Raw genomic sequence first — 22,484 nt, 5'->3', positions numbered from 1 at the left:
GAAAATCCCATGGATGGAGGAGCCTGGTGGGCTGCAGTCCATGGGGTTGCTAGGGGGCGGACACAACTGAGTGACTTCACTTTCAATTTTCACTTTCACACATTGGAGAAGGAAATGGCAACCCACTCCAGTGTTCTTTCCTAGAGAATCCCAAGGATAGGGGAGCCTGGTGGGCTTCGATCTATGAGGTCACACAGAGTAGGACACGACTGAAGTGACTTAGCAGTAGCAGTAGCAGTTGAAATTCATATGAGCAAATCTGTCCTCAGATTTTAAAGTGTGAAATATACCAGATTCCATATATCTTGTCAGAAGATTCTTTCGGTGAAATATAGAGAATTTTATTGCTCAAACATGAAAATCACATTGTTTCATATGAAATAGAAGATTCCATTTTTTTTGTAGCAAAATCGATGCCATTTTTCAAATATGAAATGCACAGCAATCTGTATTTCATGAAGGAAAGCAGCACACAGATTTTCAAATGAGAAATCTGAAAATTACAGCAAGATTTTCCTATATCATGCAGAAAACTCTATGTCTATAATTTCATATGATATACAGAACATTCCCTACATTTAATTGAAAAATCTGTCCCCAGATTTTCATATGTGAATTATAGAGAGTTTCATAGTTCATGTCCTAAAACCTGCAGGTAGTGGTTCTGATGTGAAACTGAGAATTTTATCTTTCATGTAGGACTATCTGGTGTGATTTCAATTTATGAAACAGAAAATTCAGTAATGCATCCATAATCACATGTTATTTCACATAAGAAGATGTATCCCTAGATTTTCGTATTTGAAATGTAAAATATATCATGTCATTTTTCAAGGCCATATTCCATGTCAAGATATTTTAATTCAGAGAGAAGGAACAAGATGGCATAGGAATAGGACAGCAAGGCCACACTCTCCCCCACAAATTCATCAAAAGAACATTTGAACGCGGGGTAAAGTCCACAAAACAACTTCTGAATGTTGGCAGAGGACGTCAGGCACCCAGAAAAGCAGCCCATTGTCTTCAAAAGGAGGTAGAAAAAAACATAAAAGACAAAAAGCGAGACAAAAGAAGTAAGGATGGAGCTTCATCCTGGGAAGGGAAGCTTTAAAAAAGAGAGAAGTTTCCAAACACCAGGAAACACTCTCACTGGCTAATCTGTGGCAAGCCTTAGAAGCTCAGAGGGATACATAACCCTCTTTTTTCTTTTAAGATTTTTTTAAAACCCACAGATTACCCGCCAAACGGTAACCCCCAGCGGAGAAGCAGCACAGACGCCTGCATACGCCATTAGCAAGCGGGGGCTGGGCAGGGAGGAGCTGGCTGAACTGCTTAGAGAGCACTGGGCTTGAATGCCACGAGAACAATTTGAGAGAACTGGGGAGAGCAAAGCAGACTATGGGATAGCTTCCCCAAGAAAAGGTGGAAAGCTCTAACCTAAGACTCGGCCAGCCCCACTCACAGAATAAAGGACTGAGCAGAGTGAGCCGGTTGCGGCTGGCCCATCCCCCATCTCCCGCCGAGACAGGCAGGGAGTGCAGCCAGAGACGGAGCGGGCAACCGCGGCCCCAGAAAGGCATCTGATACAAACTGCAGACAGGCTTGTTGCTAATCAGGACTTCTTGGGTTCGGGCCGGTCGATATCCCCTGAGAAGTTGCGCCGGTTGTACACCCAGAAAAGAGTGGCGGGGACAGGGGAGGCGATAAGTGGCAGAGACCGTGCTCGCCAAACACCTGGCCCCTGAGCTGCTCGGGCCAGGGAAGGCACAAAACGCAGGCCCAAACAAGTCTGCGCCTTTGTGGAGTACCTGAGAACCTGAACTTGAGCCGTTCAGACCTGGGAAATGCATAGAACCCGGCGCCAGCCTCGGACAGTTCCTGCCAGAGCAACCTAGAGCCTGTGCAGTGTAGACTGGGACAGCATACGTGCTATGAGTGGGGGCAAACCCAGTGTGGCCAAGACGCTGCAAGCACTCCCCACAGATGCCAGAGATATTCGTCTGCAGTGATCCTCCCATCCCAGAAGAGGACTGAACAATTGAGCCTTCAAAAGTGTCCACCCGCTCCCTAGTATCAGGGCGGAAATTAGACACTGAAGAGACCAGCAAACAGAAACTAAAACAGAGGGAACCACCTTGAAATGACAGATAGAGACGTCTAGAGAGTACTCCAAGAATAAAACCAAAAACCAGAGGCAAGAGGCTTAAGCCCGAATCCTGAGAACACCAGAGAACTCCTGACTCCAGGGAACATCAATCGATAGGAGCTCATCAAACGTCTCCATACCTACACTAAAACCAAGCACCACCCAAGATCAACAACTTCCAGAACAAGACATACCATGCAAATTCTCCAGTAACTCAGAAAACTAGCCCTGAGCTTCAATATACAGGCTGCCCAAAGTCACTCCAAACCCACTGACAACTCATAACTCATTACTGGACACTTCATTGCACTCCAGAGAGAACAAATCCAGCTCCACCCACCAGAACACTGACACAAGCTTCCATAACCAGGGAATCTTTACAAGTCACCTGTCCAACCCTACACACAGCGAGGAAACTACATAATAAAGAGAACTCCACAAACGGCCAGAAGAGGGAAAGGCCACACAAAGCATTATAAGCAAGATGAAGAGGCAGAGAAATACCCAGCAAGTAAAGGAATAAGATAAATGCCCATCAACACAAACAAAAGAGGAACACATAGGGAATCTACCTGATAAAGAATTTCTGATTTTGGTGGTGAAAATGATTCAAAATCTTGAAAGCAAAATGGAGTTACAGATACATAACCTGGAGAAAAGGATTGAGAAGATGCAAGAAAGGTTTAATAAGGACTTAGAGGAAATAAAAAGGAGTCAATATACAATGAATAATGCAATAGATGAGATCAGAAACACTCTGGAGGGAACAAACAGTAGAATAACAGAGGCAGAAGACAGGATAAGCGAGCTAGAAGATAGAATTGTAGAAATAAATGAAACAGAGAGGAAAAAAGAAAAACAAATTAAAAGAAATGAGAACAATATTAGAGACCTCTGGGACAATGTTAAATGCTCCAACATTCGAATCTTAGGAATCCCAGAAGAAGAAGACAAAAAGAAAGACCATGAAAGAATACTTGAGGAGATAATAGTTGAAAAATTCCCTAAAATACAGAAAGAAATAATCACCCAAGTCCAAGAAACCCAGAGAGTCCCCAACAGGATAAACCCAAGGCGAAATACTCCAAGACACATATTAATCAAATTAACAAATATCAAACACAAAGAACAAATATTAAAAGCAGCAAAGGGAAAAACAGCAAATAACACACAAGGGGATTCCCATAAGGATAACAGCCGATCTTTCAACAGAAACTCTTCAGGCCAGGAGGGAATGGCAAGACATACTTAAAGTGATGAAAGAAAATAACCTACAGCCCAGACTACTGTACCCAGCAAGGATCTCATTCAAATATGAAGGAGAAATCAAAGCTTTACAGACAAGCAAAAGCTGAGAGAATTCAGCATCACCAAACCAGCTCTCCAACAAATGCTAAAGGATCTTTTCTAGACAGGAAACACAGAAAGGGTGTATAAACTCGAATCCAAAGCAATAAAGAAAATGGCTACGGGATTGTACTATCAATAATTACCTTAAACGTAAATGGGTTGAATGCCCCAACCAAAAGACAAAGGCTGGCTGAATGGATACAAAAACAACACCCCCATATATGTTGTCTGCAAGAGACCCACCTCAAAACGAGGGACACATACAGACTGAAAGTGAAGGGCAGGAAAAAGATACTCCATGCAAATAGAGACCAAAAGAAAGCAGGAGTACCAATACTCATATCAGGTAAAATAGACTTTAAAAAAAGGCTGTTGAAAGAGACAAAGAAGGAAACTACATAATGATCAAAGGATCAATCCAAGATGAAGATATAACAATTATAAATATTTATGCACCAAACATAGGAGCACCGCAATATGTAAGACAATTAATTACTAACAAGTATGAAAGGGGAAATTAACAACAATGCAATAATAGTGGGAGATTTTAATACCCCACTTACATCTATGGATAGATCAACTAAACAGAAAATTAACAAGGAAACACAAACTTTAAATGATACAATAGACCAGTTAGACCTAATAGATATCTATAGGACATTTCACCCGAAAACAATGAATTTCAACTTTTTCTCAAGCGCACAAGGAAACTTTTCCAGGATAGATCACATTCTGGGCCATAAATCTAGCCTGGATAAATTCAAAAAAGTTGAAATCATTCCATGCATCTTTTCTGACCACAATGCAGTAAGCTTAGATCTCAATTACGGGGGAAAAACTATTAAAAATGCCAACATATGGAGGCTGAACAACACGCTGCTGAACATTGAACAAATCATAGAAGAAATCAAAAGAGAAATCAAAATATGCATAGAAATGAATGAAAATGTAAACACAACAACCCAAAACCTCTGGGACACTGTAAAAGCAGTGCTAAGGGGGAAGTTCACAGCAATAAAGGCACACATCAAGAAACAAGAAAAAAGTCGACTAAATAACCTAACTCTACATCTAAAGCAACTAGAAAAAGGAAGAAATGAAGAACCCCAGAGTCAGTAGAAGGAAAGAAATTGTAAAAATTAGGGCAGAGATAAATTCAAAAGAAACAAAAGAGACCATAGCAAAAATCAACAAAGCCAAAAGCTGGTTCTTTGAGAAGGTAAATAAATTGACAAACCACTAGCCAGACTCATCAAGAAACAAAGGGAGAAGAACCAAATCAATAAAATTAGAAATGAAAATGGAGAGATCACAACTGACAACACAGAGATACAAAGGATTATTAGAGAATACTATCAGCAATTATATGGCAATAAAATGAATAACCTGGAAGAAATGGACAAATTCCTAGAAAAGTACAACTTTCCAAAACTGAACCAGGAAGAAATAGAAAATCTGAACAGACCCATCACAAGCATGGAACTAGAGGCTGTAATCAGGAGTCTTCCAGCAAACAAAAGCTCAGGTCCAGACGGCTTCACAGCCGAATTCTACCAAAAATTTAGAGAAGAGCTAACACTTATTCTACTCAAACTCTTCCAGAAAATTGCTGAGGAAGGGAAACTTCCAAATGCATTCTATGAGGCCACCATCACCCTAATCCCAAAACCTGGTAAAGACCCCACAAAAAAAGAAAACTACAGGCCAATATCACTGATGAACATAGATGCAAAAATCCTTAACAAAATTCTAGCAATCAGAATCCAACAACATATTAAGAAGATCATACATCATGACCAAGTGGGCTTTATCCCAGTAATGCAAGGATTCTTCAATATCCGAAAATCAATCAACGTAATATACCACATTAACAAACTAAAAAATAAAAATCATAAGATTATCTCAATAGATGCATAGAAAGCCTTCGACAAAATTTAACATCCATTTATGATAAAAACCCTCCAGAAAGTGGGAATAGAAGGGACATACCTCAACATAATAAAAGCAATATATAACAAACCCACAGCAAACATTATCCTCAATGGTGAAAAACTGAAAACATTTCCCCTAAAGTCAGGAACAAGACAAGGGTGTCCAGTCTCACCACTACTATTCAACATAGTTCTGGAAGTTTTGGCCACAGCAATCAGAGCAGAAAAAGACATAAAAGGAATACAAATTGTAAAAGAAGAAGTAAAACTTTCACTGTTCGATGATGACATTGTCCTCTACACAGAAAACCCTAGAGACTCTACCAGAAAACTACTAGAGCTAATCAATGATTAGAGTAACATTGCAGGATATAAAATCAACACACAGAAATCCCTTGCATTCCTATACACTAATCATGAGAGAATAGAAAGAGAAATTAAGGAAACTATTCCATTCACTGTTGCAACGAAAAGAATTAAATACTTAGGAATAGATCTACCTAAGGAAACAAAAGACTTGTACATAGAAAACTATAAAACACTACTGAAAGCAATCAAAGAGGACACTAATAGATGGAGAAATATACCATGTTCATGGATTGGAAGAATAAATATTGTAAAAATGTGTATACTACCCAAAGTAATTTATACATTCAATGCAATCCCTATCAAACTACCAACAATATTTTTCACAGAACTAGAAAAAATAATCTCACAATTTGTATGGAAATACAACAAACCTCGAATAGCCAAAGCAATATTGAGAAAGAAAAATGGAACTGAGAGAATTAACCTGCCAGACTTCAGGCTCTACTACAAAGCCACAGTCATCAAGACAGTATGATACTGGCATAAAGACAGAAATATAGATCAATGGAAGAAAATAGAAAGCCCAGAGATAAATCCACGCACCTATGGACACCTCATCTTTGACAAAGGAGGCAAGAATATAAAATGGAGAAAAGACAGTCTCTTTAACAAGTGGTGCTAGGAAAACTGGTCAGCCACTTGTGCAAGAATGAAACTAGAACACTTCCTAACACCATACACAAAAATAAACTCAAAATAGGTTAGAGAGCTAAATGTAAGACCAGAAACTATAAAACTCCTAGAGGAGGACGTAGGCAAAACACTCTCCGACATAAATCACAGCAGGATCCTCCAAGACCCACCTCCCAGAATATTGGAAATAAAAGCAAAAATAAATAAATGGGACCTATTTAAAATCAAAAGCTTCTGCACAGCAAAGGAAACTATAAGTAAGGTGAAAAGACAGCTTTCAGAATGGGAGAAAATAATTGCAAATGAAGCAACCGATAAAGGATTAATCTCCAAAATATACAAGCAGCTTCTGAAGCTCAATCCCAGAAGAATAAATGACCCAATCAGAAAATGGGCCAAAGAACTAAACAGACATTTCTCCAAAGAAGACATAAAGATGGCTAACAACCACATGAAAAAATGCTCAACATCCCTCATAATCAGAGAGATGCAAATCAAAACCACAATGAGATACCATTTCATATCAGTCAGAATGGCTGCTATCCAAAAGTCTACATGCAATAAAAGCTGGAGAGGATGTGGAGAGAAAGGAACCCTCTTACACTGTTGGTGGGAATGCAAACTAGTACAGCCACTATGGAGACCAGTGTGGAGGTTCCTCAAAAACCTGGAAATAGAACTGCCATATAATCCAGCAATCACACTCCTGGGCATACACACCGAGGAAACCAGAATTGAAGGAGACACATGTACTCCAATGTTCATTGCAGCACTGTTTATAATAGCGAGGACATGGAAGCAACCTAGATGTCCATCTGCAGATGAATGGATAAGAAAGCATTGGTACATATACACAATGGAGTATTATTCAGCCATTAAAAAGAATACATCTGAATCAGTTCTAATGAGGTGGATGAAACTGGAGCCTATTATACAGAGTGAAGTAAGCCGGAAAGAAAAACACCAATACAGTATACTAACACATATATATGGAATTTCAGTTCAGTTCAGTTCAGTCGCTCAGTCGTGTCCGACTCTCCGCGACCCCATGAATCACAGCACGCCAGGCCTCCCTGTCCATCACCAACTCCCGGAGTACACTCAAACTCATGGAATTTAGAAAGATGCAAATGATAACCCTATATACAAGACAGCAAAAGAGACAGAGATGTATAGAACAGTCTTTGGGACTCTGTGGGAGACGGTGAGGGTGGGATGATTTGGGAGAATGGCATTGAAACCCGTATGTTGTCATATGTCAAACGAATCACTAGTTCAGGGTCAATGCATGTTATAGGATGTTCGGAGCTGGCATGCGGGGATGACCCAGAGGGAGGATAAAGGGAGGAGGGAGGTGGGAGGGGGGTTCAGGAGGGGGAACTTATGTAAACCTTGGGCGAATTCATGTCAATGTATGGCAAAACCAACCAACAAAATATTGTAAAATAATTTGCCTCCAATAAAAAATAAATTACCAAAAATAAAAGATATTTTAATTCAGATTTTGGTGCATGAAATATTGAAACTGTCATAGTTTACAAGGAAAGTTCTGTACCAAGACATCCATTAATGAAGTAGAGAAAATTCCATATTTCATGCAGGAATATCTACTTTTTCTATGGACAAAAAAGGATCTCCATGTTTCAAGTTCGACAATCTCATTCCCATTGATATATGTGAAATAAAGTTGTTGGTGATATTCTGTCACTCAGTCACGTCCAACACTTTGCAACACCGTGAATGGCAGCACTCCCGACATCCCTATACTTTACTGTCTCCAACACTTTGGTGAAAGACATGTTCATCGACTTAAGTGATGCTGTCCAACGATCTCACCCCCTGTGGCCCCAATCTCCTCCTGTCCACCATCTACCCATATCAGAGCTGATAATATATTTTTTTCTTCTCAGTGACAAGGCAGAACCTCAATCTTTTCCCATGTATTTTTTCTTCACACCAGGATAGCCAAAGTATTGGAATTTCAGTTTCAACATCAGTCTTTCCAATGGATGTTAAGGTTACTTTCCTTTAGGATTGGTGGGGTTGAACTCCTTGCTAGACAAGGGTCTCTCAAGAGCCATCTTTAGCACTCAGCTGCAAAGCCTCAATGCTTTGTAACTCAGCCTTCTTTATAGTGAAGCTAGCACATCCGTACATGTCTTCTGCTAAAACCATAGCCCTGACTAAAGGGACCTTTATTGCTAAAGAGATATCTCCGCTTTTCAGTACATTGTGTCTATGTCTAGGCTTATCATAGATTTTCTTCCCAGGAGAAGGGGTCTTTTATTCTCAGGGATGTGATCACTGTCCCCAGAGATCTTGGAGCTAAAGAAACCTGTCTGTCACTATTTTCAATTTTACCCTTTCTATTTGCCAAAACATTGCTAGTCTTTGTCCCACCTCATTTCATACACCAAGGTCAAACGTGCCCATTGCACCAGGTATCCTTTGATTCTCTGTTTTTACATTCCAGAACCCTAAGATGAAATGGACATCTTTTCTCAGCTTTAATTTTAGAAAGAGCTTACAAGTCTTCCTAAAACCATTCAAGTTCCCAGTTAGCATAGATGGTAAAGAATGGAAAGGCAGAGATTTCCATTTTTCATGCAGGAAAATCTGCACCCCTATGTTCTTGCTTAAGAAAAGGAACTCCTCATTCCTTGTAGGAAAAACAACTATCCTGATTTTCATCTGTGAAAGGTAGAAAATTCTATATGTAATGTAGGAAAAAAATCTTCAGCAAATATTCATATGTAAATTGTAGAGAATTGATATTTCAAATAGGAATATAGACATTGATTTGCCCATTTTAAATAAGTAATTCCATATTTCTAGTAGGAAATTTGGCACCTGTATAGGTGATGTGAAACAGAATGATTTCATACTCCATGGAAAAAAAGCACCATGCCTAGAGTTTCAAATACAGAAAATACAGAAATCCATATTTCATGTAGGAAAATCAGAGCGAGATTTTCATTTGTGAAATACAGACAATTGAAAATTTTGGCCCATATTTTGCTAAATGAAATATAGGAAATTCATTTTTTCATGGATTCCATCTGCGATAGGGTTTTAATGTGTGAAATACAGAGAATTCCATACTCAAAGGAAGAAAATCAGTGCCCCGATTTACATATGTGAAACAATCAAAATCCTTATTTTGTGTACTAAAATCGATGGCCAGCATTTACTAAGTGAAATACACAAAATTCCAGATGTCATGTAGGAAATTTAACATCCAGTTATGTATGGGTGAAATACATTAATTTCCCATTTCCATGTAAAAAATATGCGTACAGATTTTCACATGAAGAAAAGAGATTTTCATTATTTTTTTATTTTCTTCTTCTTCTTCTTATTTTTTTTTTTTTTTTTACTGCAAAGACTTTTATTTTTACTCAAAATGATACAGAGAATCATTAAGGGGTACTAAATGGTGGAATAAAATGTATTGACAGGATACAGTGACAGAACTGAAGCTTTCTAACTCTGCTGGTAGAGTAGACGCTTGAGAGTTCCTTGGACTGCAAGAAGATCAAACCAGCCAATCCTAAAGGAAATCAGTCCGGAAATTTCACTGGAAGGACTGATGCTGAATCTGAAGCTCCAATACTTTGACCACCTGAAGCAAAGAGCCAACTCATTGGAAAAGGTCCCGATACTGGGAAAGATGGAAGGCAGGAGGAGAAGGGGATGACAGAGGGTGAGAAGGTGGAATGGTATCACCGATTGGATGGACATGATTTTGAGTAAGCTCTGGGAGTTGGTGATGGACAGGGAAGCCTGGTGTACTGCAGTCCATGGGGTCACAATGAGTCAGACATGATTTAATGACGGGAAAACAATAAATAAAAAAGGTTAGCAGTAATGAAGGCTTGAAACCCTTCAGTATAAGTGAAGATGATGAGAAGTGTTCAAATGCTAGATTTGCCAAAGACTGAAATGTGGCCTGTGAAGGAAGAAAGTCAATGATGACTGTGCCTTTTTTTTTTTTTTTTTAACAATTGGAACTGAGTTGCCATTTTTTGACTAAAAGACTAAAGCAGGTTTTGGAGTCAGGCAAGAGATGTGCTAAATTGGAGCCAATTATTGGTCAATTATGTATAAATATCTAGGGGATTAGAAGTTTCTTTTTTAGAAGAAAGAACTATCTTATGAAAGTTTCTTTTAAATTATTATAAGAGAGTTTTCCAGTTTCTGTCATTTGAATAAGTCCTTGGTGGGATCTAGAATGCTGACCTTCTTCTAGACATGCTCAGTATACTTAAAACCCAGACTGAAAAAGCCTACATTATCAAGTTGAGGACCTGTTTCCACATCTCTTGGTGTGTTCCCACTTGTTCAATATAACTAATTGCCTTCTGCGTTAAACTGAATTGCATGCAGTACTTGTACCAGTCTGAAATGGACCACATTAAGAAAGAAAAGACTGGATATGATGCATGTCCAAACTCTATTCTCAATTAAAAAAATGCCCTATTCGCCTAGCAGCACTGGGTTTTAGCCTTGTAATTCCTACAGTGATGTTTTCCCAGTGGTCCTGTTTGACACACTTAGCTCTCGGGGTTTCTTGCTGGACTTACTGATTTGTGATATGAACTAGAAAATTTTATAGAACAGGAGATCCTCCGGGTGTATGCAATGGCCTGTAGGTACTTGATCAGTACCTACTTACAAAGTCTGAGCTGATTTGCGGGTAAAGAGATTAACTAGAGACTGAGTAAGGTATTCACAGAGGTTAAAGTTTAAGCCAGAAGGGCTCCCAGCACAACGTTTGTCAAGTACAGGGATGAAGTAAGAACTATACTTCAATTCTGACATTTAAATGATTATTTCAAATGAGGGAAACCCTCCCTAAATCTTCCAAGCCAACTTTATTTGTTCTTCCTTAAGTATCTATTAAATGACTAGGTATTGAGATCCAGTTGAAGATATACAATGTTAGCTACACACGTTGTTAAGCATAATGTTCTGGTGACATTCACAGTATTCAGTAATTAGCATAATGAACAGGTGTAAAAGTATATTAGTTATCCAGATGTTAATTTGCAGTAACATATGCTGCCTGATTTGGGAGGGTTTTGTCTGAACTACAACCAGTAAGATTTGTTACTTAATTAGGAAATCATTGTGTGTGTGTGTGTGTGTGTGATTCCTACCGTTAGATTCATTAGTCTTGTTTAATGTGCTCTAAACTTTGGGAACACTCTTGGTAATGTCATTCCTATGACTTTAGGCACTATACAGGAGACAGCATGAAATCTACCATTCTGTGTGGTGCCTTAATTAGTGCACAGCTCTAGGCAATGCAGAGAGGGGAAGATTCACAGCTGTAATATGCAGCTTATAAAAGGAGATGGAAATGCACTCTCCCACTGCATATTGCATCAACCATTCCTTCCAAGGTTTCGTAAACAAATGTGTTATCCCTCACCGAATGGATTCACAAACAATTGAAAACGAAACTGTTCACCATTTTGGCTAAGACCAAGTGAGATTGCCATTTTCATTCTGGAAATTGAGGGTTGAGGGTTGAGAAATTCACGTATGCAATATAGAGTATTCCATATTTCATACAGGGAATTTACTTGCATACATTTGTATTTGAAACACTGAGTTCTGTGCTTCACTTAGAAACATTTTGCCCTACGCCAATATGCGACCTAGAGAGAATTCCATATTTAGAGATGGAATTCTCCCTAAAGAGAATTACAGATGAAGAATCTCTAATTAAGGGATATCAAGGTCAGCATCGCACTATGGGACATGACTCATCAGTGCAGGGGCATTGAGGTCAGCTCATTTACTGTACAGAGGCCCTTTCAAAGTGGTTCTGTTTTCTTCCTGCTTCCACATGAGAACAAGTGCCAGCTAACACTATCACCTCAGCCCTGTGGGGATGGGAGCAGCAGAAGGATCATCCTAAGCCATTCACTGCAAAGCACTGATGTTTAAAAATTTTGTGAAGATTTGAGTGATGTTGGAAACTGGTAAATTCTGCAGGTTCAGTTCAGTTCAGGCCCTCAGTCGTGTCCTAATATTCATGAGCCCATGGCTTTCAGTGTGCCATACCTCCCTGTATAGCATCAACTACAGGAGTGGGCTCAAACTGATCTCCATTGAGTCTGTGATGCCATCAAATCATCTCATCCTCTGTCATCCCATTCTCCTCCTGCCTTCAATCTTTCCCAGCATCAGTGTCTTCTCTAGTGAGTCAGTTCTTTGCATAAGGTGGCCAAATTACTGCAGTTTCAACATCAGTCTTTACAAAGAATACTTCGGACTGCTCTCTTTTAGGATGGACTGGTTGGATCTCCTTGAAGTCCAAAAGATTCTCAAGGGTTTTCTTCAACACCACAGTTGGAAAGCATCAATGTTTCAGTGCTCAGCTTTCTTTATATTACAAATCTCATAATCATACCTGACTAGTGGAGAAACCACAGCCTTCATTGGATGGACCTTTGTTGACAAAGTAATGTCTCTGCTTTTTACTATGCTGTCTACATTGGTCATGTTTCCTTCAAAGGAAGAAATGTCTTTTAATTTCATGGCTGCAGTCACCATCTACAGTGATTTTGGAGCCCAAACAATTAAAGGCAGCTGCTTTTTCGCTTCTTTCCCCATTTATTTGTCATGAAGTGATGGGACAAGAGGCCATAATCTTCGTTTTCTGAATGATAAACTTTAAGCCAGAATTTTCACTCTCCTCTTTCATTTTCATCAAGAGGCTCTTTAGTTCTTTTTCACTTTCAGCGATAAGCGTGGTATGATCTTCACATCTGAGACTATTGATATTTCTCTCGGTAATCTTGTCTCCAGCTAGTGCTTCATCCAGCCCACTGTTTCTCATGATGTATTCCGCATATAAGTTAAATGAACAGGGTGACAGTATACAGCCTTTTCCTACTTGGAACCAGTCTGTTTTTCCATGTCCAGTTTTCACTGATACTTCCTGATCTGCAGGCAGATATTCAGGAGGTAGGTCAGGTGGTCTGGTATTCTCACCTCGTTCAGAATTTTCCACAATTTACTGTGATCCACACACTCAAAGGCTTTGGCATAGTCAGTAAAGCAGAAATAGATGTTTTTCTGGAACTCTCTTGCTTTTTTGATGAGCCAGAGGATGTTGGTAATCTGATCTCTAGTCCCTCTGCCTTTTCTAAAGCCATCTTGAACATCTGGAAGTCCATGATTCATGTATTGCTGAAGTCTGGTTGGAGAATTTTCAACATTACTTTACTCATTTGTCAGTTGAGTGTAACCGAGTGGTAGTCTGAGCTTCTTTGGCATTGCCTTTCTTGGGCAATTCTACTCAACAGGCAGCATCAGCTTATGCTACAGAGCCATCAGAGTCCCAAACCTTACATAAAAGAAAGATGTGCCTGGTCCGGTGGCTGAAAGAGTACTGCTGCATTTGAGAAAGACAGAAAGCTCTTTGTAGGGGCTCTGCATACCCCATCTCTTTGCTTTGTAATCTGGGCCATTCTGTTTCTTGGCTACTTTGCATCTCCCTCAATGGCCCTGAGTGCTCTCTTGTCTCTACTCTGACATCCTTGGGCTTGATTCCCTGGCTTCAAACTGCCAGCCAGGCCAGTTCTGGCAGTTTGCATGCAGTTTTGGGCCAGTGAGTGCAGATACAGACACAGATACACCCAACACTAAAAGGAAATTTTCACAGATGCAGAACTACACCTTTACTCATCCAGGATAATGGACTTGGGTAAGGACCTCTCATTTTCTCTGGTGGTTTTCTTCCATTTACTTGTGAATCAAGTTAGTGTCCTCTTCTACCTATACTGTTTATTCTGGAAGGTTACAAAATGTTGGGACATGTCATGAGGAGGATTGACCTGCTCAGAGTTGGGTGGGCTGGAAGTGCTTGTGGTGAACAGATGAATGAGTGGTGCTATTCTGTATTCCTCCATCGTATTGACTGGTTCACAGAGCCAGTCACACTGGCATGATTCCATTCCATGCACTTTCCTTCCAGCAACCATACCAGAATAACATGGGGCTTCGGACTGCACTGACTTTAAGAACCCCATCTCAGCAAGGTCTCTCAAAATCATTGTTTGTCAATGTCATGCACTTATGGCAGGCCCAGTACCCACTCAGGCCCAAGATTTCTGAGAGAGGTGCCCCTGTGCCTGCTAATTGTGAAAGAGCCTGTTTGAAGATATTTTCACTCCCCTTCCCCCTATGGTTATCTCCCGGTAGAAGGGAAAGGCCAAGTCAGATCTTTCAAAAGGCCAAAGAGAATGTGACAGGACTGTGTCTGAAGCAATATCATGAAGAAGGTGCATATGGATCCAAAGGACCTCTACTGAAACAAGTCACTGAACGTGAAGCCCAAAAGGTCAGGTGGCTTCCATTTTTGGCAACACCATAATTTACTTCTACCCATACATACACAGAATCCCCACCCAGATCACACCCTGGAGAGCCTGCCTGCCCTGGGCCCACAACTCATGGCTTCATTGTGCAGAAAGTGACATTCCTCTCCCAAGAGGGCATGATTCCAAGCCAGGCCTCCCTAACTTGCTAAATGCCAAGGCTTTCTTTCTGTTGCCCTCATGAGGCTGTGGTAGATCTTCCTATAGCTCAGGATCCCTGCCAGGCTTTTAGCTTATGGAGTTCATGAACCATGAATTCAGCTAAAGTTTTGGCTGGGGGACAACCAGATGCCCGCTTAAATTCCAGTCTCCTTGTGAGTCTCATGGTGCACATTTCACTCAGGATTACCGTAACAAAATCAGAGATTGTCCTCCAGTGAGACTTTCAGAACCATCCCTCAAGTGCAGAGAGACATTTTCCCTCTCTGCCACCCACAGCCAAGGATGAGATCCCAGAGAAAGAAAGGAATTTATGTCAGACTTTTTGTCCAAGAAGTGGAACATCTTTGTGACGACTGCTATTCCCTTCTCCCTAAGCCTGAAAACCTGAAAGCTCTGAACTGCTTTCATGGTCATCAAATTCTCCCACTGTCCTAGGATCCCTTGATGCAAACAGCCCACCACCATTCAGTTCAACTTATTTCTGTCCCTCATTCATCCTACACTTTGTGACCCCATCAACTGAAGCATGCCAGGCTTACCTGTTCATCTATAGCTCCCAGAGCTTGCTCAAAAACATCTCCATCAAGTGGTGATGCGATTTCTCTCTTGCTATTCTTTGAAAAATGGTGATGCCATCCAAACTTCTCATTTTTTGTCGTCCAATTCTCATTCTGTCATCAGTCTTTCCAAGTATCAGAGTGTTTTACAGTGTCTGTTCTTCACATCAACTGGCCAAAATACTGAAGTTTTAGCTTCAGCATCTGTCCGAATACTCATTACCAATTTCTCTTAGGATTCACTTGTTTCTTCTACATGCAGTGCAAATCTCAATCGTCTTTTCCGATAGGATCGATCAAAGTATCAGTTCTTTGGTAGTCAGCTTTAAGGTACAAATCTCACATCTATACCTGACTGCTGGGAAACCCATAGCTATGACTAGATGGACCTTTTCAGCAAAGTAATATCTCTGCCTTTTAATATGCTGTCTATTTATGTCATAGCTTTTATGGCCGCAGTCACCATCTACAGTGATTTTGAAGTCCAAGATAGGAAAGCCTGTCATGGTTTCCACTGTTTCCCCATCTCTTTGTCGTGAAGAATTGGGACTAGATGCCATGAACTTCAGTCATTGAATGTGCAGGGTGAAACCAAAATTTTCACTCTTCAATTTCACTTTCATTAAGAGATTGCTTAGTTTCTCTTCACTTTCTGTCGTAATGGTGGTGTCGTCATATATCTGTGTTTGTTGCTATTTCCCCTGGCAAACTGGATCCTAACTTGTTCTTCATGCAGCTTGGCATTTCACATGACGCAGTCTACAAAACTAAACAGGGTGACAATATACAGCCTTGAGTGGCTACTTTCCCCAGCTTTGGAACCAGTCCATTGTTCCCCTTCCATAATAACTGTTGTTTCATTATCTTCATAGAAGTTTCTCAGGAGGCAGGCCAGGTGGTATGATATTCCCATCTCTTGAATAATTTTCCACACTTTTTGTGTTCAACAAGCCATGTTTTGACATAGTCAATAAAACAGGGGATGTTTTTCTGGAAATTGCTTGCTTTTTTGAGCATACAGTGGGTACGGAAAATTTGATCTCTGGTTCTTCTGCCTTTTGTAAATGCAGCTTGAACCTCTAGAGGTTCTTCTTTTACATACTGTTGAAAACTTCCTTGGAGAATTCCGTGCACTTCTTTTTGCTTTATGTGAAACGAGTGCAATTGTGTGTTAATTCAAAGACTCTGACATTGTCTTTCTTTGGGAATGCGATGAAAAGTGATCATTTTCAGTCCTGTGGCCACTGCTGAGTTCTCCAAATTTGCCTTCATATTGAGTGCAGTACTTTCACAGCATCATATTTTAGGATTTGAAATATTTCAACTGGATAGCCATCACCTCCACCAGATTTGTTCTCACTAATGTTTCCTAAAGCCTTCTTGACTATGCATTATAGGATACCTGGGTCTAGGTGAGTGATGATACCATTGTGCTTTTCAGCATTGAACATTTTCTTTGTGTAGTTCTTCTGTGTATTTTTGCCACCTTTTCTTATATTTCTGCTTTTCTTGCTTCCCTAATATGTGTGTCTTTTACTGTGCCCTTTATTGCATAAAATATTCCCCTGCTATATTTAATTTTCTTGAGGAGATCTCTAGCCTTTCTTATACTATTGTTTTCCTCTATTTCTTGGCATAGTTCAATGAGAAAGATTTTCTTATAAACCATAACTATTCTTCAAAACTCTGCATTTAGGTGGGTGTAACTTTCCTGTTTTTGTTTTCCTTCCACTTCTCTCTCTCTCTCTCTCTTTTTGTTTCCTTTTCCTCAGCTGCTTTTAAGGCTTCTTCAGGTAACCATTTTTCCGTTTGCATTTCTTTCTTCTGGGGATATTCTTCATTTCTTCATTTTGTACAATGTCACAAACTTCTGCACAAACTTCTCTCTCAGATCTAATTCCTTGAATCAATTTGCATTTGCAATTACAATCAAAAGATATATTATTTAGATTATACTTGAATGATCAAGGGGTTTTCCCTACTTTCTTCAATATAAGAATGATTTTTTCCAACGTGTGTTGCTGATCTGAGGCACAGTCAACTCCCAGTATTGTATTGACTGACTGTATAGACTTCAGCAATATGTGAATTGTGAACTTCCATATGTTCAAGCTTCTTTTAGAAAAGACAGAGGAACCAGAGATCACATTGCCAACATCCGCTCAATCATCAAAAAAGCAAGAGCATTCCAGAAAACAAATCTATTTCTGTATTATTGACTATGCCAAAGCCTTTGAATGTGTGGATCACAATAAATTGTGGAAAATTCTGAAAGAGATGGGAATTGCAGACCACCTGACCTACCCCTTGAGAAACCTATATACAGGTCAGGAATCAACAGGTAGAACTGGACATGGAAAAACAGACTGCTTCCAAATAAGGAAAGGAGTGTGTCAGAGCTGTATATTTTCACCCTGCTTATTTAACTTATATTCAGAGTACATAATGAGAAACGCTGGGCTGGAAGAAGAAGCTGGAATCAAGATTGCTGGGATAAATATCAATAACCTGAGGTATACAGATGACAACTCCCAAATGGCAGAGGGTGAAGAGGAACTGAAAAGCCTCTTGGTGAAAGTGAAAGAGGAGAGTGAAAAAGTTGGCTTAAAGTTCAACTTTCAGAGAACTAAGATCATGGCATCTGGACCCATCACTTCATGGATCTGGATGGGGAAACAGTGGAAACAGTGTCACGATTTACTTTGGCGGGCTCCAAAATCACTGAAGATGGTGATTATGGGCATGAAAGTAAAAGACATTTACTCCTAAGAAGGAAAGTGATGACTAGCCTAGATATTATATTAAATAGCAAAGACATCACTTTGCCAACAAAGGTCCATCTAGTCAAGGCTATTGTTTTTCCAGTGGTCATGTGTGGATGAGAGTTAGATGGTGAAGAATGTTGAGTGCCAAAAAATTGATGCTTTTGAACTGTGGTTTTGGAGAAGACTCTGGAAAGTCCCTTGGACTGGGAGGAAATCCAACCAGTCCTAAAGGAATGATTCTAAAGGACATCAGTGTTTTGTGATCTTTGAAAGTATTGATGCTAAAGCTGAAACTAATATTTTGGCCATCTCATGCGAAGAGTTGACTCGACAGACAATACCCTGATGCTGGGAGGGATTGAGGGTAGGAGGAGAAGGGGATGATAGAGGATGAGATGGTTGGATGGCATCACCCACACAATGGATATGAGTTTGAGTAACTCTAGGAGTTGGTGATTGACAGGGAGGCCTCTTGTGCTTTGGTTCATGGGGTGGCAAAGAGTTGGGCACGACTCAGCTACTGAACTGAAAGAGATTCACTATCCACAACTTCATAGTATATTATCAGTTTGATTTCGGTATTGTTCATCTGATGATGTAAATATGAGGAGTCATGTCTCGTGTTTTTGGAAAAGGGTTTATCCAATGACAGTAACTTGTCTTGGCAAAACTGTTAGGTTTTGCCCTGGTTTATTTTGTACCCGAAGGCCAAACATGTCTCTTACTTTAGGTAGTTCTTAATTTCCTACTTTTCCATTCCAGTCCTATATGTTGAAAATAGCATCTTATTTTGTGGGTGTAAGTCCTAGAATGTCCTACTGGTAATCACAGACCTAGTCAACCTCAGCTTCACCCTGACCTTCAGCTTAACTTCCACTTTAGCATTCCTGGTCATGACATAGACTTGGATTACAGTACTACTGAATGGTTAGCCTTGAAAATAAGCAGATATGTTTCATTTTTATATTGCAATCATGTACTGCAATTCCCACTCTTTTTATTGATGAGGGTAGCTTCTTCCATTTCTTCTCTAGGGATTCTTGCCCACTTTAGAAGATAAAATGGTCATTTGAATTAAATTTGTCCATTCCAATCATGAACAAATGGATTGCTGAAATTTTGATCTTCACACTTGTCATCTCCTGTTTGACCAATTAAATTTTACCATTATCATGGACCTAACTTTGTAACTTCCTACGAAATATCATTCTGTAGAGCATCAAACTTTGCTTTTATCACCACCCACATCTAAAACTCGGTGTTGTTTCTCCTATGGCTCCATCTCTTTATTTTCTCTGGAGTTACTTCCTCACTGAGTTCCAAAAGTAGATAGGACACCTACCAACCTGGAGATTTCATCTTTCAGTGTCCTATCTTTTTGGCTTTTCATATCGTTCATTGGGTTTTCTAAGCAAGGATGCTTAAGTGGTTTTCCATTCCCTTCTCCAGTTGACCACATTTTGCCAGAATTTTCCAACAGGTCCAATCCACCCTGGGTGGCTCTACCTGGCATATTTCATAGTTTCATTGAGGTAGACAAGGCTGTGATTCTTTTGAACAGTTTGGTTAGCTTTCTGTGATTGTGCTTTTCATTCTCTCTGCCCTCTGATGGATAAAGATAAGAGCCTTATGAAAACATCCTGATGGGAGAAACAGACTGAGTGAGCCTCGGTCCTGCTCTGATATGTGGGGCCATATTCAGTGAATCTTTAATACAATTTTCTCTTGATGGGTGTGGCTGCGTTCAGGTCTCGTTGTTTGAACTGAGCCCAAACTATCATATGGGAAACGAAAGTACTTGGGACCTCCTTCAAAAGGATTTGAGCAAGCACTCTTGTATTCAGTTCCCGTGACTACTCTGCATCCCACACTCTGCTGGAGACTCCTGGACACTCACAAGCAAGTCTCACTCAGTCTCTTTTGGGGACACTGCTCCTTATTCTTGACTCTTCGTACACGCAAGGTTTTGTGTGCGCCCTCCAACAGTCTGTTTCACTCCTATGGAAGTTGTATATTCAAATCCCACTGGCCTCCGAAGTCAAATTCCCTGGGGTTCTCAGTCCCTTTGACAAATCCCCAGGTTGAGAAAACTGTAGGAGTCCTAGAACTTCCTTAAATGTACAAAACTTTCTTTGGAATAATCATCCTTCAACTTGTGCACTGTGTGTTAGGAGGCTTTATGTTAGCTTGTAAGGTGACCACCTCTGAGAGAGTTTATGTCACAAACTGCATGACCAGGTCTGTAGCAACCAGAGCCTCTCTTCCCGGACAGGGCATTGTTGACCTATGTCTCTTCAGGAGACACTCAATCACTCAAATGCAGTTCTGACTCTGTCTCTGTGTGGTCTCTGGGTATAGGTGCACAAAATATTTTATTGAGCACTTGGGGCATCGCTGGTATTTATTGATTCTAAATGCAAATTCACTGCTCCAACATTCTTGTTAGTTTTCCTTTGCCTTGGAAATCTGTTGTTGTTGTTGTTGTTTTGTGGGACCCAACATTCTCCTGTCAAAGGTCCTTCAGAAGCAAACTGTAATTTTGGACTTCTCACAGGGAAACTTGGTTTCACACTGTTCTACTTTCCCATCTTCGCTCCCTCATGGGCACACACTACCAAAGGGGGAAATGCCTCCATCCCACATCTGCACTTTCTTCACCTTTCTGAGCTTTCAGACAGGCAGGAAGTACCTGGACAGGGCCAAAGTCACCCTGTGTTTTCTTGGATGTGTGTGGTTTCACAATTAAGGATTTTACCTTTTCATGTCATTCGTCTCACATGATGCTATTGTTGATCACTCATAAAGAGAGAGTGTGCTACGTGATTGGCTGATCCGAGGCAGCACTCTCCCAGGGCCTTCCTCTAATTTGGAAATTTTTTGCAGTGCAGTAGGTTTTCTTTCTGTTTCTCCTTCTTTCAGTTTCTACTCTTTTATGAAGGACCTTCACCTCTTCATACTTTTATTTCCAATTATAGCCGTGTCCACCATTTCCACAGGCCAGCCCACTTCCCCCAGACTGAAGGGTCCACAGGCTATGTTTTCAAAGCCCCACACCACTGGAGTTATACTGGATGACTCTTCAAGTGTTCCACATCCTCTTCCTGCTACAAACACACATGACAACAAGAGAAACTATGAGATTCTTCATGTCTCTTGATGTAAACCCAGATTTGTGAACGCACAGTAATGAGTTGTAACTGGTCATCTATTCCTCAGTCCTGTCTTAAGCAGGAAGGACCACCTCAGAGATGCATGGACCAATCTCTCCCAGTCTGTGGATACCTGGTGCCTCTTTCCACTCGTCCATATCACGTGGTCTGTGATTTTCATCTCTGTGCCAGCTGTGATTGGATGCACATCCACACAGGAAAACACACAAACACAGGAAACAAGCCTACGTGGCTAGACACACACAAATGTACAAGGTACATTGAAACATAGGCAAACAGGGCACATAGGTGTTTCTGCAACTGAAGAACCAGTTCTTCATATGAAATATAGAGATTTCCTTATTTCTTATAGGAAAATATCCATTCTGAACTCAAATATGAAGTGTACAGAAGTCCAAATTCCATGACGGAGTCTTCCCCCCCATGTTTTGATACCGTAAATACAAGCCATTTCCCACTTCATTGAATCCATTTTTTCTTTTGGCATATGTTTTCAGAAATACAACTAACTCTCTATTTCATGAAGAAACAGTGGTGCCCATATTTTCACTTGTGCAGTAGAAATAGTTCCAATTTCATACTGGTTTTCCATGTCTTCAAAAAGCAGTGCTAAGATTTTCATGTGTGAAATTTCCAGAACTTCACACTTAATAGTAGAGAACCACCACACAGATTCATTTATGAGGTGTAGACTAGTCTACATTTCACATTAAAAGCAAAACAAACAAAAAGAAAAAAAATAGCTTCCAGATTTTCTTAAAATGAAGAAAAAAAATGCAGTATATCATGGAGTAAAACAAGCATCACCATATTTGCACGTAAAAATGTAGGTAATTCTCCATTTAAGTTCAATTCAGTCCAGTCTCTTAGTCATGTTCAACTTTTGCGACCCCATGAACTGCAGCTTGTCTTGTTTCCCTGTCAATCACCAACTCCCAGAGATTACTCAAACTCATGTCCATCGAGTCGTTGACGCCATCTAACCACCTCATCTTCTGTCATTCTCTT

Source organism: Moschus berezovskii, chromosome Y, assembly GCF_049115385.1.
Source record: "Moschus berezovskii isolate FMDL1 chromosome Y, NW_MosBer_1.0, whole genome shotgun sequence".
Lineage (NCBI taxonomy): Eukaryota > Metazoa > Chordata > Mammalia > Artiodactyla > Moschidae > Moschus > Moschus berezovskii.
This window is presented reverse-complemented; position numbering follows the sequence as displayed.